We start from the raw sequence: 18,024 nt of genomic DNA on the forward strand, positions 1-18,024 counted from the left end.
CTATAAATGTTTGCTATAATGCTAGTATAAGCATTTTCTATAAGTTACATTGTTGCAGACATTAAAAGGTTATTAGGAGAGTATTATAAACAACTTTGTGCCAACAAATTTAACAACTTAGATGAATCCTTGAAAAAACACATGACAAAACTGATTAACAATAAAACAACAATATCTGAATAACTCTATTTTTTAAGTGAATAAGTAATTGAAAATCTTTCCACAAAAAAAGTCTAGGTCCAGATGGGTTCACTGAATTATATCAAACATTTAAGAAATATCATCAATTTAACGCAAACTCCTTCATAAAACAGAGGGTACGGGAACAATTTCCAATTCATAAGACCAGCATTACTGATACCAAAACTTATCTCACACACACACACACACAAACACAATTATAGACCAATATCCCTCACGAATATAGACACAAAAATCCTTAGCAAAATATTAGCAAGTTGGACCAGCAATATGTTATAAGGATAAAATAGTAACACATCGTTATTGACTGAATTTATTCTAAGAATGTAAGGTGGGCTTAGCATTTAATATCAATCAATTAGCAAATAAATGAAGCAATCATTATAAGCTTATTTTGATGGGCACACAATTATAAAGATGTAACTTGTGATGACAACAACATAAAAATGGGGGAACAAAGCTATATGGAAGAAAAGTTTTGTATAATATTAAAACTAAGTTGGTATTAATTTGAACTAGACTGTTATAAATTAAGATGTTAATTGTAATTCTTGGGGCAGCCACTAAGAAAATAACTAAAAGATATACAGTAAAAGAAATGAGAAAGGAATCAAAATGTGAGAAATAACTAACACAAAAGAAAGTAGTAACGGAGGAATTGAGGAACAAAAAAGATATAAGAAAAAAAATCGAAAAGTGGCAGAAGTCCTTCCATCTGTAATTACATTAAGTGTAAATGAATTAAACACTACAATTAAAAGGCAGAGATTGGAAGAATGGATTTTCTTTTTAACAACCCACTATATACTGTCTACAAGAGATGCACTTTAGAACCAAAAACACAAATAGGTTGAAAATGGAAGGATGGAAAGATATTCCATGTAAGCAGTAACCAAAAGAAAGCTGGAATGGGTATACTAATATCAGACAAATAGACATTAAGACAAAAAAAAAAATGTTAGAAGAGACAAAAAAGGATATTATATAATTTTTAAAAGGTCAAGAAGATACAAATGATTATAAACGTATATGTACCTAGCAACATATAACAAAACATATGAAGCCAAAACTGCAAAAACTAAAATGGGAAATAGCTGAAGGCAACATCCCACTTTTAACAATGTGTAGCACAACCATAAGAAAGATAAACAACGAAACAGAAGACACGAAAAATACTATAAATCAACTAGACCTAACAGATGTATACAGAATGCTCCAACCAACAACAACCATATACATATTCTTCTCAAGTGCACATGGAACATTCTCCAGGATAGACCATATGTTCAGCCACAAAACAAATCTCAATACATTTCTAAAAACTGAAATCATACAAAGTATCTTTTCTGATCACAATGGAATGAAACTAAAAATCAGTAACAGAAGGAAACTTGGAAAATTCACAAACTACAAAGTAAATAACATAATCTTAAACAACCAGTGGGTCAAAGAACAAATCATAAGGTAAATTATTAAATACTTTGAGTAGAATAAAAATAAAAATACAACATATCAAAACATATGGGATACAGTGAAAAAGTGCTCAGAGGGAAAAGTACAGCTGTAAACATTTACATTAAAAAAAAGAAAGAGTTCAATATCAATTAACCTAATCTTCCACCTTAAGGAAATAGAAAATGAAGAACTAAACCCAAAGCAAGAAGGAAATAAATAATAAAGATTAGGGCAGATATCCATGAAATAGAGAATATAGAACAATACAAAAAAATCAAAAAAAACAAGTTAGTCCTTTGAAAAGAGCAATAAAATTGACAAACATTATGCTAGACTGAACAAGACAAAAAAAGAGAATACTCAAATCACTAAAATCAGGAATGAAAGTGAGAACATTATCACCAATCTTATAGAAATAAGAAGTATTATAGAAGAATACTATGAACAATTGTATGCAAACAAATCAGATAACCTTGATAAAATGGAAATTCCTAGGAACTCAGAAACTCCCAAAAATGGCTCAAGAAGAAACAGAAAGTCTGAACAGATCTACAAGTTGTAAAAGAGTTTAGCAAACTACTCCATGGTACTGCTGCCCTGGCATCCATTTTGTTTGGCCAAGCAGCCTGCAGGGACCTTAAACTAACACGAGATCCCCTTTCAGGGAAGTGTATGCCCTAGATAGCAGGATGCAGAGTCATAAGCAAATGTAGCTTCTGTTATGACTTGTGATCAACAGTCACCCCCCTGCTTCCCAGCACCTGTATGCTTTATACACCCCTTAGATAAGAATCCCCATGGAATGCATGCCCTAGATAGCAGGATGCAGAGTCACAAGCAAATGTAGCTCTGTCATGATTGTGATCAACAGTCTCCCCTGCTTCCCAGCACCTGCATGCTTTATACGCCCCTTAGATAAAAATCCCCATGGAGTGCATACCCTAGATAGCAGGATGCAGAGTCACAAGCAAATGTAGCTTCTGTTATGACTTGTGATCAACAGTCTCCCCTGCTTCCCAGCACCTGTATACTTTACACACCCCTCAGATAAAAATCTCCATGGAGCTTACCAAAACCCTGCTCTTTTGGTTTGAACTGACCAATCCAGCCCTAGCCCAGGAACCCCAAAGCACTCTACCCACAGACTCTAAATAAAGACATGTGTCCCAGGTCCTGCATCTCTCTGTCTGCACTTGGCCTTGAGCTCCCCATATATAACTTTACAGTCAGTTCTCTGTTTCCATGGTTCTGGTATGCATGATTCTGCGTCCATGAATTCAACCAACTGTGGATTGTATAGTGCTGTAGTTTGTATTTATTGAAAAAAAAAAATCCACATATAAGTAGACCTGCCCAGTTCAAACACATGTCCTTCAAAGGTCAACTGTACTAGCAAAGCTAATCCAGCAGCATACTAAAAGGCTTATACCATCTGGTCCTGCAATTCTACTTCTGGGTATATACCCAAAAGAACTGAAAGCAAAGACTCAAAGAGATATTTGTACATCCATGTTCATAGCAGCATTATTCACAGTAGTTGAGGGGTAGAAGCAACCTGAGTATTCATCAACAGATGAACAGAAAAACAAAATGTTGTATTTTCATACAATGGAATATAGTTAGCCTTAAAAAGGAAAGAATTCTGCTATAACATGCATGACCCTTGAGGACATTATGTTAAGTAAAATAAGCCAGAGACAAAAGGACAAATATTGTATAATTCCACTTACATAAGGTACCAAGAGTAGTCAAATTCATAGAGTAGAAAGTAAAAGGGTGAGTGCCAGGGGCTTGGGGAAGGGGGAGATGGGGAGTTAACTGCTTAATGGGTAGAGAGTTTCAGTTTTATAAGATGAAAAGAGTTCTGGAGATGGATAGTGGTGACAGTTGCACAACAAGGTGCATGTCATTAATGCCACCACACTGTACACTTAAAATGGTTAAGATGGTGAATTTTATATTATGTATATCTTACCACAATTAAAAATAATTTTTTAGAAAAGATTTATACACCAGGAACAAGTGGGATTTTCCCAAGGTACGTGAGGGTGGTTTGATAAATGAAAATCAACACAACATACCAAGTTGGAGGACTCATACTTCCCAATTCAATACTTACCACAAAGCAGCAGTAATCAAAACAGTGTGGTATTGGCATAAGTACAGACATATAGATCAATGGAATAGAACCGAGAATACTAAATAAACTCATATGTCTATGGTCAACTGATTTTAGACAAAGGTGCCAGGACTGAGAAAGAATAGTCTTTTCAACAAACGATGCTGAAACAACTGGATGGCCACATGCAAAAGAAAAAAGTTGGACCCATCCCTAACACCATATACAAAAATTACAATTAGGATCAAAGACCTAATTGTGAGAGCTAAAACCATTAGAAGAAAGCACAAGGGTACATCTGTATAACCTTCAATTTACCAATGGTTCTTAGATATGATGCCACAAGTATGAGCAAAAAAAGAAATAACATAAACTGGACTTCATCAAAATTAAACTTTTGTGCATCAAAGGACACTATAAAGAAAGTGAAAAAACAACCCACAAAATGGGACAAAATATATGCAAATCATATATCTGATAAAGGTCTAATATTCAGAATATATAAAGAACTCTGACAACCCAACAACAAAAAAGACAAACAACCCAATTAAAAAATGGGCAGAGGACTTAAAGAGACACTTCTCCAAAAAAGATATACAAATAGCCAATAAGCACATGAAAAGATGCTCAACATCATTAGGGAAATGCAAATCAAAATCACAATGAGATACCACTTCATACCCACTAGGAAAAGTAAAAAAATAAATAAATAAACAAAATTAAAAGAAAGCAAAACAAAAAACAGCACATAAGTGTTGGTTAAGGATGTGGAGAAATTAAGAACCCTAGTATATTGCTGTCGGAAACATAAAGTAGTCAGCAGCTGTGGAAAAAAGTTTGGCAATTCCTCAAAAAGTTAAACATAGAATTACTACATCATCTAGCAATTCCACTCTGAGGTATATAACCAAAAGAACTGAAAGCAAATACTTGTACATAAATGTTCCTAGCAGCACTATTTACAATAGCCAAAAGGTAGAAACAATTCAAACATCAATCAGTGGATGAATGGATAAACAAAATGTGGTACAGAGTATTCATACAATGCGATATCATTCAGCCATAAAAAGGAAAGAAGTACTGATACATGCTACATATGGATGCACCTCAGAAACTTAAGCTAAGTGAAAGCAGCCAAACATAAAAGATTACATATTGTATGATTACATTTATATAAAATACTCACAATAGGCAAATCCATAGAGAGAAAAGCAGGTTGGTGTTTGCTTGGGGTTGGGGAGCGCAAAATGAAGAGTGAATGCTTAATGGGCATTTTCTTTTGGGGTGATGAAAATGTCATGCACCTTAATGGAGGTAGTGTTTGCACAGCATTGTGAACATACCCAGTGCCACTGAACTGCACACTTTCAAATGCTTAGGGAATCCCCTGGTGGTCCAGTGGTTAGGACTCAGCGCTTTCACTGCTGGGGCCCGGGTTCGATCCCTGGTCGGGGAACTAAGATCCCGCAAACCGTGCAGCACGGCCAAAAAAAAACCAAAAAAAAAAAAAGCTTAATTTTATGTTATGTGGATTTCAGCTCAATTAAAAAAAAAGAGAGAGAGTTGGCTATGAAATAATCTACATATCATGAGAGCAGCTGAAAAGAAAGGACAGAGACAGGAGATAATCCTATAAATGAGCTACAAAACCCAAAAAGATACTAGAAGTAAATTTAAGATTCTCAGGAGAAATGATTAATGACATTCCACTTAGTTATACTTATTTTATGCAAAAAGCTGCCAAACATTTCTTTATTAAAAACTTATCCACACTTACTAACATACAACTAATGTACAACTAAAAGCAACACATTACAGCAAGGATTCTGGGTCTTAACCCACTCTGCCTGTCACGGAAGTGAAGAAAATCATTTAACTCCTCTAAGCCTCAGTTTCTTTAACTACAAAATGAGATGAGACTACTACTAATGTACACAATAGTAAAGAATAATAGCCAAACACAAAAGTAACACGTATGAGCGTTTCCAGTATGCCAGGCAGTGTTGTTTTCCAAGTTAAATTAACGTTTCAATGTTAATGTGAAGGGTTAACATGTTTAATACTCACACAACGCTGTGAAACAGGTACTATTATTATCCCCACTTTAAAGGTAAGGAAACTGAGACACGGAGAGGATTAAGTAGAAGAGCCATGCAGTCTGGCTCCACAGCTCATGTTCTCAATGACCATGCTACACTTGATCTCTAAGACCTTTTTCAGGTCTAAAATTCTGGGTCCATGTACATTTAAGGCAACTCAAGGACATTATTAAACCCTTCTGCTTCAGCGACCACTTAGCAATTAACATTCTTGAAATATGCTAAGAGCCTTGCTCTGAATGACATCTAACTTCACCAGATGTGCGATCCCGGCAGACCTCTGATGAAGGATCATAATGGAAAGAAATGGCTCATTTGTATCTGGTTATCTGTGTGAGATACTGCCAAGTGCCAAAGAGCCCAGAGGAGATTTACATGTCACTCAAAATTCTTCTGAAGCCAGGCCTAACAGTTCTTTTTCAAGGAATGGAACAGAATAGGCACTAGTCTGGGTGAGTGCCTATTAAACCATTCAAGGAAACAGATAATTTCACATATCCAATGAGCAAGAGTAATTCCAGGCAGATGATCAGGTGTGTTTCTAGATCAGTGGTCAACAAACTTTCTCAGTCAACGGCCAGATTGTAAATATTTTAGGCTTTGCAAGCCACATCATCTCCATCGCATATTCTTCTTTGTTTTTGCCTTCAAATTCTTTACAAATGTAAAAATCGTTCTTAGCTCCCAGACCATATAAAAACATGTGGGGACTGTAATTTGATTATCCCTGTACTAGATCGCTGAATGAGTCACCTTTTAAAACATGTTACTGTACATTTTTAGAGTTTTCAGCTGCTACAACAATCATAAGACTATCCTTTATTAAAACTATAAAAGTTCTACTAAAATAATCCACTTGACAGGATAACTGTTAATGAAGCAAACAACATTATACATATATACTTATTCATTTCAGTGTTTACTGAACATCTTATACATACAGAGTGTCAGGCAATTGCTATCATCCTTATGAAAGGATACAACCCAATATACTATAAAGTATATAACCCAGTTAAGGTTCCAAGTGAAGTAAAAATTGCAAAGGTGCCATAAGAAAGGTTAAAAAGAAAAGCCACAGGAGTTCCAATATGGTAAAGATTCCATCTAGCAGAAGAAGGAACATCAAAGGCTGCAGCAGGGGTAGCAATATTTGGGATAGATTAAGAAGCATAGAAGGCTGAATGGCAGTGAAGGAAAGTCCCACACAGACTGAACACCTTTAGCCAAAGCATGACAGTAGGAAAACATAAGCTGTATTCAGAGAAGATTAAATAGTGGTCCAATTTGTTCAGCTCCAATGATGTCAAAATTACTTGGAACCCTGGAGGGGGAAATAGTGGGAGATATAGCTATATAACTAAGTTGAGAGGGCCAGAGCACAGAAAGCCTTGAATGTCATACTAAAAAGGGAGACAACCTGCATGCTTATTGGACTCATGAAAGGTTTCTGACAGTGCAGGACAATGATCAGAGCTGCATTTAAGGAAGGTTACTTCGGTAATGACAAATATGACAAATTAGGAGAAGCAGAATGTCCAGACAACCAATAGGAGGCTATTCTAAAAATCCACACATACTAGAGGTAATGAGAGCTCAAACTCTGAAGAAAAAAAGAGAGAGACAGAGAAAAGAAGTAAAGATAAAAGCAGAGATATAACCAAAAGTACTATACCACTGACTGAATTTAGGTTGATGGAGAAAAGGAAATTAGGTCAGAGATTTGGACACATCTAGCAGACAAGAAGTTATTCCATACAACCTTTAAGCAAAGGAATAAAAAATAATGAAAGTATGCTTTAGGAAGATTAATCAGGCAGTGGTGAATAAGACAAAGTGGATACAAAGAGACCAGAGCCATAGGCCTGCCAGAAAACTACTGCAGTAATCCAGCCTTATGGGGGTGCCAGGGTGAGCTTGGATCATGACAATGGATATGGAAAAGTAGCCATATATATGAGTGATTTCAAAGGACTCAAAAGAGTCTAGTAGCTGAATGAATCGAGTGGATAAAAGAAATCAATCAAAACTAACTGCAAAATTTGAGGCCTGGATAAATGGAAAAATAGTTAATAAAAATGTAAAAAACTGGAAGGGAAAGCAAACCTGGAGAGAAAAATGAAGAGATCCATTTAAAGTATAACAGGGGGCTTCCCTGGTGGCGCAGTGGTTAAGAATCCGCCTGCCAATGCAGGGGACACGGGTTCGAGCCCTGGTCTGGGATGATCCCACATGCCGCGGAGCAACTAAGCCTGTGCGCCACAACTACTGAGCCTGCGCGTCTGGAGCCCGCGAGCCACAAATACTGAAGCCCACGTGCCTAGAGCCTGTACTCCACAACAACAGAAGCCACCGCAATGAGAAGCCCGCACACTGCAACAAAGAGTAGCCCCCGGGGCTTCCCTGGTGGCGCAGTGGTTGAGAATCTGCCTGCCAACGCAGGGGACACGGGTTCGAGCCCTGGTCTGGGAAGATCCCACATGCCGCAGAGCAACTAGGCCCGTGAGCCACAACTACTGAGCTTGCGCGTCTGGAGCCTGTGCTCCGCAACGGGAGAGGCCGCGATAGCGAGAGGCCCGCGCACCGCGATGAAGAGTGGCCCCTGCTTGCCGCAATTAGAGAAAGCCCTCGCACAGAAACGAAGACCCAACACAGCCAAAAATAAAATAAATAAATAAACAAACTCCAATCTCTAAAAAAAAAAGAAAAAAAAGAAACATGATACACCAAAGCCATGTGTAAAATTAATCAGGATATCTTTATTTAAAAAAAAAAAAAAGAGTAGCCCCCGCTCAGCAACGAAGACCCAACGCAGCCAAAAATAAATAAATAAATAAACTTATAAAAAAATAAATAAAGTATAATAATTTGCAAATGGCAGATGTCTATGCAGAAGTGGTCAGAAACTATTTAAACATAGATGAACTAGAATTTTGAATAATGAACTATACAACTGATGACAAACAAGTAGTATATGCCAGCAGAATTTTAAATCATCTGCTACAACAACATTCATTCACTCAGTCAACAAATATCTACTGAATTATTACTACATGCCAGGCACAGTGCTAAGCACTAGGGATAATTCAGTGGCAAAGACAGACACTGTCTCTGCCCTTACACAGTGTACAGTCTAGAGCTTCTTCTACTTATTTAGGTAGAGTAAGAAATCATAATGGACAAGGAAAAAAACCAATGGCTCATTCTACAACTTGAGCACCTTTTCAGATTCAATGAGTAAACTTTTTAAAAATATAATATTTATTTGTACAACTCCTAAAATGGCTACCTGATGAATCAAAGGACAGCCTGTGTTCCTATGTGTGTATGTTCATTTGGACATTAACACACTTTTAAGAGTCAGGCAAGTTTAAACCAAGAAAAAATGTGCACGTCTCTGTCAAGCACCTTCGAGCCTCGGACACCCACTGCCCCTGGGCTCTGACAAAGCCCAGATGCTGAGCTGTTAAGGAGGGAAAGCAAGACCTCTTCTTCGACACTGAACCTGAGCTGAATATGTACATTCCCCCAGATCTAGTCTGAGATTTGAGACAGCAGATATTTTCTTCTCCTTCAAAACAGTAAGAAGCAATGAAAATAAGAACAGTGTTATTAAGCAAAGGTATACAGATCTTGAAACTAAAATCAATTCTTTTTTTTTTAATTCAAGTCAACACGGATGAAGAGGTTCTTGTTCACACTTCAGTGTTCTAAACTACCCTCAAAAAATAATCACAATCATAGTCACACACTCCAAGTATGAAGTGCATTAAATGTCATCAATGCAACTCCATAACAAGAGGACTGAAAGTGACCCTGCTAAAGTAGTCATCCTTTCAGAGAAAAGTATACTACAGAATAGAGACAGGAACCATGTGATCTTAGTGGATTTCATTCACTCCGGAAAAATATCTTCTAAGCAAAGTCTACACTAAATCCTGGGACCAAAAAAGTGAGTAAGACACAATCTCAGCCCTAAAGGAGCTTACGCCCTAACAGGAAGAAGGATGTATACACAGTTACTGTAACTGTGAGAGAAGAGAAGTGAGACGGAAGAAAAGGCAACAGTGGTACCATGTTAACTAGGTAAAAAAAAAAAAAAAAAAAGAAGAAGAAGAAAAGATTCCCAGCTTTCTAGAGGAATAATTTAAACCAAAACTGACTCACAGAGGGGAAAGGAAAAAAAGTCAAGAATGCCCTAATTATAAATCTAAGAAAGAATAGTAAAGACAAGTTTTCAAAATTTAAACAAAATTTCCAACTCTCTGAATCCCCTAGTGAGGATGAGTCTGGAGCTCTGTTTCTGTTTACTTTCTAAGAATCTAAAACATCTACATGAAGAACCATGCTTGGCTTTGAATTTTCCAGTATTAAAATTCTGAAAAGCTCAAAAATTGTGCTAAGGAGACAAGATCCTCCAAATTCATAACAGGAAATGTGGCATTTTCCCAGATTATTCTCTGGCTTCAATGAAGAGAGAGAATGGGGACCACAGGATTTATAAATATGAATTACAGGATGAGATGATTTTCCAAACATCTGTCAGAAGCTAATTTGATCCAAGAGAAAAGGAAAAAAAAAGACTCAGAGGGAAGCCAAACAGAGTGACTAATATGTGGAACTTCTGTGGACTTTGGTGGGTTGATGGCCTCATGGGCATTGCATGCCCACTCTACAATAATAAATACCCAAAGTCTGTACAATAATGCACTTTATACCATTCAAAGCACTTTCCCATGTACTCTCTCATTTGATTCTCACAACGCACATAGTGGATATCTCTGGTTAAATGTAAAGATAGTGACGTGGTACTTTGACATGCTATGTGAAGTAGGAAAGAATGTAGAGATACCACGTAGCATAGTTGTTAAAAGAAAAAGCCTTTGAATAAATCAGACCTGGTTTCAAATCATGGTTCTGCTACTTACTAAGTAATCTTGGGATTAGTACTTGAACCTTTTCTTCTAGGATACTGTACCTATAAAATGACAATAATTACCTCATGGAGTTGTTACACAGATTAAACAAAACATGTAAAGTAGATAGTAGAGGGTCTGACATATAGTAGGTACTCAGTAAATGAAAACTAGCAATGGTAGTTTTCAAAAGCTCCATACCCACCTGGAGTAATACTGTTACTAGGATATCACACCAGCTCAAATAATTCAGAAACAAAGTTTCACCCTGGATTTAAACTGAGCTCAGATACCTAGATGTTTTGTAACAAAGCAGGCAGTTACTAGAAACAGCCCCTTAGGATCTGTCTGGTCTGTTTCTTGTATTTTGTAACCTGGTTGGGGGGCAGGGTCGGGGGAGAGCTTTGGGAGGAAAACTGAGTAGAGTATGTACAGAATGAGCTATTTTTGTGATCTTCCAACTTTTACCTGATGACGTACTGAGAGACCTGGGTAGAAGTTATACCATATCCCTTTCTCTGTTGTTAAAATATAGGCTGCTTGACATACTTAATCCCCACTTCTAAATGTTCTGCTTGAGTACCGCATGGGACGTGCTTTGGAAATAAGTTAGCATCCATGAATTTAACCAGCAAGAGGAAAATAGCCATCTTTTTAATTTCTCAGTTCTATAAAGTTAACTAAACAAAAATCTCTTAACTTTTCTAGGTTTCAGCGTCTTCATTCTGAAAACAAAAATACTAATACCTGACCACCTGAGTTGCTGTAAGTTGAAGATACCTCTAACAGCATTTAATCACAATCACAGTCAAAATGATGGAAGGAACCTCAAAAAGGAATTTAATGAGGAAAATCATCTACTCCTCACTTTTACACAGGTGACATGGGGTAATGAAGAAAGTGCGTCTAGAAAGACAGAGATATGTGTTCTGGTCCTGGTTCTGCCACCAACTCATCCTGATAAGCTGGCCATTCATTTATTCCCCAAATACTTACTGTTAGCCATACAGGCCTGCTGCTACTACTACTACTAAAGCTTCTAATAACAGTTGCTCTACTTTCCCCACAGGTTGTTGTAAGAATGGAGTAAAATAATTTACAGGCAAATCCTTCAAGGCAAAAGAGCTATGAAAGTATGTAGTGATTTTTTTATATTATATATATGATATTATTATAGCTATGTCTAAGTTACCACTTAAAGCATGAAACTAACTTTCCATGCCAAGTTCAAGAGGTCATGAGGCTCCCTGAGCCTCGGTTTCTTCATCCCTGAGATAAGGGTGTTGAGCTAGATAACTCTAATATTCCCTCTAGCATTAATCAGCTGATAAGAATTTTCTTACTTTTGAAATGAGGAACCTAAAACTTACAAAGGTTAAGTGATTTGCTCAAGGAACACAGTACCAGAACAAAACTGGGATTAGAACTCAGGTTTTCTACTTTTCAAAAGTATCATGCCTTGAAAAATATAAGGAATTTTCATTTGTACAGGCTCTCAAAACAGACCCTGAAACTTGCTGTTGTCCCTAAACCTTCAATCTCAGCTGGACTATGTACTTGAGATGGTCAAATCATGTGGCTGCGTTTGTGAAAGTAATCACCAAATTGCTATTTTAATCTCCTGAGAGTGTCACTATTCCAAAAAGGTTTGATCCTTTTTATTTGGATTCTACTCCTGCTTTAATTTTTTTCCATTAAAATGAGAAAGCATTGCCATCTACTGGACTCTGAAGACACTGCTGCTTTAGTTTTAAGTCTGAAAACAAGAATTCTTAACAATCTAAAGCTCTTTGTACTTTATCAATAACACCATAGAGTTATTATGACAGTATGAGTTACACAAAAATAAAACTCTAAAAGTTGGGGCTAGGGATAAGGTAGGGTAAGAGAGAAAAATACCATCCCCTCGAGATTTTGAATCTCAATTATTGCTATGATAGTCCTAAATATAGCAAGCATTCACCTGCATTCATTAACAAAATGAGCACCTACTACATGCCAGGCACTGTTCAAGGGACACAACTGCTGACAGTGGTAAGCATTAGAGATGTAATCCCTTTTATCATAGGGTTTAGAGTCTAGTGAGTAGTAGTTTCCATATATTATTGAACTCTACTCATGCGCCAGCCTTGTAATATACATTATATCACCTTTAATATTCAAAACAATTTATGATGAGGTAGAAATTGTTATCTCCATTTACAGATGAAAAAACAGACTCAGAGATGATTCAATTTGCCCAAAATCTCTTTCATAGGTAAGCAGTGGTGCCTGGAATTAAACTCACATCAATCTGGCTCCAAAACCCATATTCTTAACCACTAGGAGTGTCCATTCACCCAGGTAGTTGTCAGCATCCTCCCAAACAGAAGAATAGCTGCCAAAAGGAAATTCAGGCAAAGATAATCTTACACGTCTATATTAAAGGCAAAACTTCTATACAGGAATCTGAAAAGTTTCCAACTTATTGGATCAAGAGCTGGCCCAACAGCCTCTCATTTCCCATGCTCCCCCAACTGCCATCCTAGCAGTAAAATCCACCTGGGAAACATCTCTCCAGATCACCTAGCCTTATTCACAAACCTCTTCCTAAGGTTCTCTTCAAATTACTTAATGTTCTGCTGTAATTCACCTGTGTTAAGACCCAAACAACTGACATCAAAAATAATTTTTCAAACTAAACTATTTGTAAACTGAAGCTCTTCTCCAGTTAAATTCTCCAGAATAAATGCTGTTTTATCTCTGCTAAAAGAATAAGTGTTTGTGACTCTGCATCTAATACTTTTGTATCCCACAGTACTTAGTTTAATAATGGGCACATAGTAGGTACTTGATATTTACTGATAGAAAAAAAATCATGAATCACGTTTACAACTAAAGATAGATTTTTATCACCTATTCAATTACTTACCTGTCTGCATTGCTGTTAAATATGTACACATATGTATGCCAAATAAATGAAATTTTACTACCTAAAATTAACAAGATATCACTCCCTAATAAGGCCAGAAGTTACTGAATGAAGGATTCAAACCCACAGTATATATTTTAGTCAAAGATTTCCAAGTGTATTAGTTTCCAAAGACACCCCTGGGAGTGAGACTGAATACTCATCCAATATAGTAAAAAGTTGAGAGATTTACTAGGTTCCTAAAAACTCAACAGAAATGAGTAAAGCCTTTTTGAGAAGCAGATAAACAAAGAGGCAAAAGTTTTGAGCAAATAAGTAAGTTCCAGCTGTTAGACCCATAGTGGCTGAAGACACTTTAACGTGGACAGAGGAAGGATTAACAGGAACATAGTCCTCAGAAGTAATAACAAGCTGTTTCTGGTTATGGCTAATGTAAAAAACAAGAATGCTGAAGAACTGGCCAACAAAAACTTCAGTCAGTATTTTAAAAGTTGCTTTAAAACATGCTTCCTGTTGCTTCACAAGTATAACCTTTCCCTTCCATACAGAACATACATTTTTTTTTTTTTTTTTTTGGCTGTGCCACGCAGCATGTGGGATCTTAGTTCCCCAACCAGAGATCGAACCCACACTCCTGCATTGGAAGTGTGGAGTCTTAACCATTGGACTGCCAGGGAAGTCCCCAGAACATACATTCTTAAAGCCTTGCTGATTTAGCATTTTTTAATCCTTTATGAAATATTTCAACCACAGATATGCTATCCATATTCAATGACTGTGATTACAAGTATATTTGGACTTATTTTTATCACTGTACTGCATGTTTCTATTTACCATTTGTTTTCTTTTTTGTTTTCCTTTTCTGACTCCTATCAAGTTGACAAAGTTTTCTCCTCCTTATATTCCCTTTTTTCCCTCTGCTAATTAAAAATCTATACTGTTTCTAGCATTTAGGTATCTTTACATTTTTAACATGCACACTCGACCACAAGTTTTTCTAAGAAATTCTTAACATGTTTACTATCTCTATCCTCCTCCTGAACAAATCAACGACCTCAATGAGTCTTACTCTTTAAACAGCCTCCCTCACCTTATTACTGTTGTCTACAGCAGTGATCCTCAGACTCTCTGTGGGAAAGGGTCAGTTGCTTTTCCTTCAATCCACTGTGAGCTGATACTTTTATAAAATACAAAAAAGGCAAAATAATGTCAAATTGCTATAAATGTTTAAAAACATTTACGTCGGGGCTTCCCTGGTGGCGCAGTGGTTAAGAATCCGCCTGCCAATGCAGGGGACACAGGTTTGAGCCCTGGTCCGGGAAGCTCCCACGTGCCGTGGAGCAACTAAGCCCGTGCACCACAACTACTGAGCCTGTGCTCTAGAGCCCACGAGCCACAACTCCTGAGCCCGTGTGCCACAACTGCTGAGACCCACGTGCCTGGAGCCCATGCTCCGCATTGGGAGAGGCCACCGCAATGAGAGGCCTGTGCACCACAGCGAGGAGTGGTCCCTGCTCGCCGCAACTAGAGAAGGCCCGCGCGCAGCAGCGAAGACCCAATGCGGCCAAAGATAGACAGATAGATAGATAGATAGATAGATAGATAGATAGATAGATAGATAGGTAGGTAGGTAGGTAGATAGATAGATTAATTAATTTAAAAAAACCATTTACGTTCACTTTTTTTTTTTTACTTTTTATTTTATATTGGAGTACAGCCGATTAACAATGTTGTGATAGTTTCAGGTGCACAGCAAAGGGATTCAGCCATACACATACATGTATCCATTCCTTTTATACTTGGCTTACCACAGACTGGTGACAGTTCTTAGACTAGCTCTGGTCCACAAACTATACTTTGAACAACAACGGTCATTTGTTTTATCTTAAAACATACAAGCTTATTGTATATTAGTTTTAGTGTGCTTTTTAGTTTGTCAGTAGTTCATTAAATTCATTGATATTTTACCATTTTTATGCACCTTGCTGTATCTTGCTGTTACATCCCACATCTTCCCTTTGGGATCACTTCTCTATCTGCAACATTCAGCATAGATAAAAGGTCTGTGGGTACTAAACCCTCAGTCTTTGTGTACTTAAAATTGTCTTTCTTTCACCCTCACTCTTGACTGAAAGCTTGCCAGAAATAGAATTGTACATTAACAGTTAACAGCACTTTGAAAATATATTTCTTTTGGCAACTACTGTTGCTGACGACAAGTCTGCTGTCAGTCTAATTCGTAGGTAATATTTCCTTTCTCTTCGCTAGCTTTTAAGATTTTTTCCCTTTTAAAATTATCCTTAAAGATTGGTGGTTTCTCTAAGATACTTTTCAGTCTCCTTTTGTAACAGGGAGAGCCCTATCTCAGCTTTTATGCTCATTTAGTGTTCATTTCACCCAGAGGAGCACATCTTTCAGCCAATGCCCAAGGCTTCTGCCCACGTCTTTGCATTTCTATTCCATTTAGGTTCCAGAGATGTTTATTATCTTGCTCTTTGTTTGTTTTAGCAAGGTATGCCTCTTTAAACTTCTCTGATTTCATCAATTGCTATTTTTTGTTTGGTTCAGCAGAGGGTCTCACAGTGTGCACTTATAATACCTTCTTGACTAGAAACCCTGCTTATGGCTTTCTTGAAAAACAAAGAAAGAAAAAAAAAACTTTTTAAGGAGATTCAACCTATGTGTCAGGTGTTCATTTGAAAGCTGGTACAGGGGGACTTCCCTGGTGGTGCAGTGGTTAAGAACCTGCCTGCCAATGCGGGTGACACGGGTTCGAGCCCTGGTCTGGAGAGACTCCACATGCTGTGGAGCAACTAAGCCCATGCGCCACAACTACTGAGCCTGCGCTCTAGAGCCCACGAGCCACAGCTACTGAGCCCACGCACCACATCTACTGAAGCCCGCGCGCCTAGAGCCCATGCTCTGCAACAAGAGAAGCCACCGCAATGAGAAGCCCGCGCACCACAACGAAGAGTAGCGCCCGCTCACCGCAACCAGAGAAAGCCCGCACGCAGCAATAAGGACCCAACGCAGCCAAAAATTAATTAATTAATTAATTTTTTTAAAAAAGCTAGTACAGGGCAAGATAAGCATGCCTTATAAATTTACAAAACTTATTAACTGAAGGACTATAGAATAAAATGTACCACTTATTATAAAACATTTATTCATCTGGCCTTGACTCCCAGCTCTGCTACTTAGTAGTTTTGTAATCTTGGGAAAGTTACTTAAGTTCTCTGTGCCAGCATCCTCTTCTATAAAAGGACAACTGTGGGGTTTAAATGAGGTAAAATATATAAAGCACTTAGAATAGTGCCTGGCACATAAGTGCTCACTAAACATTAGACATTATTATTATTGTTAGGGAGAAACACTTACTCTGCACTCCCATGCTTCCACATAGGAGAAAAACTTTCCACTCCATTTCCCAGGAAAGAAGGTTATAAAGAAAAAAAAAAAAAAGTCTAGTTTTTCTGTGTCCTTCACTCACTCCTCCCCAGAATAGGCAGGAGCTTGACTGCTGAGTTCAGGAGACGAAACTGAACATGACTGCCTTAGTTCTTTCCAGGTTCCCTCCCATTCAGAAACAGCCTGTGTAAAGTACACATAAATTCTGCTTTTGTCTTGGAGGGTCAGGATCTGTCCCTGTAAGGGGAAGAACGTAGTTTTGCTTGTTTTGTTACTTGGTGGTATGGGGATTCATTCTCGGAGAAAGTACTATATACAAGCTCTTTCAGTTGCAGAATTTAAGCCACGTCTGCCAATTAGTTTTATCAGTAATAACGCCAACATTCTGATCTCCATTTATCACCTGTCTTATTTCTAAACTTGTTCCAAATTCAGGAGAAGAAGAAAGGGTTATTAGTTACTGACCTACCCAAAATCTCAACTACTATTAGCCTCTGGCTACAAAATTCTTAGGGAGATTACATACAGTAATAGATATAAAGCTCTTAAAACATTGTTTGATACATAATACATTCAACAGATGTTAACTATTAATATTATTACTATATGCCAGACATTGTGCTAGATGGTGAGTTGGTTACCTGTTGCAGGAGGAACTTAATCCTTCAACAGACTCAGGATGCCTAACCCTATAAATGGGACATTACAAACAACAGCAGTGGCAGTTCCCACAATTCTCTCATTAAATAAAACATTTTTACGAAGCAAATACCATGTCTCAAGGACTATGATAGGTACTAGGAATTCAAAATTACATATGGAAATCTGTCCTTAAGAAGTTTGCAGACGAGAAAGGAAGGAAGAGCTATAAAGTGGTAAAATCTATGTCAAAGGTGTACATAGGGTGTTGATATACTA

At 37.5% G+C, this 18,024-nt stretch overlaps 1 protein-coding gene across 6 annotated transcripts in view; it reads right to left on the minus strand.

The window, feature by feature from the left end:
* UVRAG (UV radiation resistance associated) overlaps positions 1–18,024 on the minus strand; it is a 316,651-nt gene that overhangs the window by 238,091 nt on the left and 60,536 nt on the right. The window lies entirely within an intron of this gene.

Source organism: Balaenoptera physalus (assembly GCF_965194825.1).
Source record: "Balaenoptera physalus genome assembly, chromosome: 10".
Taxonomy (NCBI): domain Eukaryota; kingdom Metazoa; phylum Chordata; class Mammalia; order Artiodactyla; family Balaenopteridae; genus Balaenoptera; species Balaenoptera physalus.